A 2,717-nucleotide genomic window follows, 5' to 3' on the forward strand; every position below is an offset into this window, starting at 1 on the left:
GTAACCATTTGAAATTGGCTTTTTTGACTCAGCATAATTTCCCTGAGATCCATCCACCTGGTTGTTTATGTCAATACTTTGTTTCTTTTTATTGCAGAGTAGTATTCCATGGTATGTATGTACCATAGTTTATCATCCATTAAAGGATATCTGGGTTGTTTCCAGTGTTTAGCTATTATGAATAATATGAACATTCATGTGCAAGTTTTTACATGAACATAAGTTTTCATTTCTCTGGAATAAATGCCCTGTTTATCATCCACTGAAGGACATCTGGGTTGTTTCCAGGGTTTAGGTATTATGAATAATATGAACATTCTTGTACAGGTTTTTACATGAACATAAGTGGTCATTTCTCTGGAATAAATGCCCAGGAGTGAGACTGCTGCATTGTACTGTAAGTGATTTTTTGGTTTTAAAAGAAACTGCTGTTTTCTAGAGTGGCTGTACCTTTTACGTTCCCACCAGCAATGTATGATTAGTGACCCAGTTTTTCTGTATCCTCACCAGCATTTGGTGTTATCACTAATTTTTATTTCTGCCATTCTGATAAACATATAGTGATATTTTATTTGTGGTTGTAATTTACATTTCCCTAACGGCTAATGATGTTGAACATCTATTCATGTGCTTATTTGTCATCTGTACTTCAGTGAAATGTCTCTACATGTCTTCTGCCCATTTTCTAACTGGATCGTTTGTACTGTTGAATTTTGAGTGATCTTTGTATGTTCTAGAACGTAGCCCTTTGCTAGATACGTGATTTGCAAATATTTTCTCCCAAGCTGTAGCTTATCTTTTCATCTTCTTAACAAAGTCTTCACAGAGTAAAAGTATTTAATTCTGATGAAGTCAAATTTATCATATTCTCTTTTTTTTGGGTTTGGTTTTTTTTTTGGATTGTGCTCTTGGTGTGAAGTCTAAGAAGTCTTTACTTCATCCTAAGTCCTGAAGATTTTTTATGTTTTATCTAAAAGTTTTGTGGTTTTATGTTTACATTTAAATCTTGGACCTATTTTGAGTTAATTCTGTAAGGATTAGCTCAAGGTTCTTTTATTTTTATTTTTATTTTTTTGCTTTAGGGTGTCCAATTGCCCTAGCACCATTTGTTGAAAAGGCTAGCCTTCTTCCATTGAATTGCGTTTGCAACTTTGTCAAAAATCGCTTGGGCATATTTGTGTGTGTCTATTTCTGGGTTCTCTATTTTGTGCCATTGATCTATATGTTTTTCTATCAGTAGCGCACTGTCTTCACTACTGTAGCCATATAGTAAACTTAACATCAAATAGAGTGATTCCTCTGACATTGCTACTGTTCCTTTTCAAACTTGTTTTAGCTATTCTAGTTCTTTTAGCTTGACATAAAGTTTTAAATAAGCTTCTCTAATATAAAAAAATGCTTGCTGGGACTTTGATAGGAATTTCATTAAGCTTGTAGATCAATTTGAGGAGAATTAAAATCTTTACTATGTTGAGTTTCAATAAATGAACAATAAATGAAATGGTATATCTCTCATTTGTTTAGATCTTCTTTGTTTTCTTTCATCTGTATTTTATAATTTTTAGCATACAGATCCTGTATGTGTTTTGTCAGATTTATATCTAAGTATTTAATTTTCTGTGGAGCTATTGTAAATGGTATTGTGTGTTTAATTTCAGTTTAATTTCAGTTTCCACATATATTTTGTTTGTAGATTTTCCTGGTGTGTTCATCTTGTAAACTGCTACCTTGTTGAACTTATTTGTTCTAAGATTTTTCTTTTTTCCTCTGGGGCATTTTATTTGCATGTATGTATTACATCCCTGGAAAAAGAATCCAAGGATTTTCCCTCCTGTTTGTTTTCGTCTTGCTTCTTCATGGTCCCTGATGCCAGGTGAGGTTGTCAGTACAATGAAACCAAAGTGATGGGACAGGAGCAGTTTATTCTGCCATTTTTCTAGATCTTTGAGTTGCACATCAAATCTGAGGCTGATCATTCCACAGTTATTTAGCCTGCCTATGAGGTTCACAACAATCTTCCCAGCCCTGTGATCATCGATGATTTCAAATTCACCAATGTAACCATGCTTCATCATCACAGTTAGAAACCAGTTGGTGACTTTGGAGCATGGCCTAATAAGAACCTGTCATTGGCCTCTCTTTTAGGCACTGTTGATGCTCTTGAGAGCATCAGTCAGGACAGTCATTCACACCATTAGCGAAGCATGGAAAGGTGGCTGAGAGAGCTAGGACTTTTTGTTTTGTTTTGAGAAATTGTTTTTGTAGATTCCTTGGGGCTGTCTACATAGACAATCATATTGTCTGCAAATCAAGACAGTTTTATTTCTTCCTTTCAAATATATATGACATTTATTTCTTTTTCTTGCTTTATTGTGCTGGCTAGAATTTCTGGTAGTATGCTGAATGAGAGTGGTAAGAGTGAGCATACTTGCCTTTTTCCTAACCTTAGGGGAAAAGCATTTGGTTTTTTACCATTAAGTATAATGTCACCTGTAGAATTTTTTGTAGTTGCTCCTTAGCAAGTTGAGAAGTCCCCCTCTATTTCTATACTTTTTGTAGAGTTTTCATGATTGTGAATTGAACTTTGTCAAATGCTTTTTCTGTATCAATTGATATGACTGTGTGAATTTCCTTTAGCCTGTTAATATGGTGGATTACATTGACTGATTTTCAAACATTGAACCAGCCTTGCATCCCTGGAATAAACCCCAGTTTGT

General features: G+C 34.4%; 1 pseudogene across 1 annotated transcript; it reads right to left on the minus strand.

Moving 5' to 3' along the window:
- Window positions 1–1,777: 1,777 nt before the first annotated feature.
- Window positions 1,778–2,204, minus strand: LOC309957324 (small ribosomal subunit protein uS8-like; annotated as a pseudogene). The gene has a single exon. The product of its transcript is annotated as a small ribosomal subunit protein uS8-like (transcript).
- Window positions 2,205–2,717: the final 513 nt, after the last annotated feature.

This window comes from Leucopleurus acutus (genome assembly GCF_964270905.1).
Source record: "Leucopleurus acutus genome assembly, chromosome: 2".
Lineage (NCBI taxonomy): Eukaryota > Metazoa > Chordata > Mammalia > Artiodactyla > Delphinidae > Leucopleurus > Leucopleurus acutus.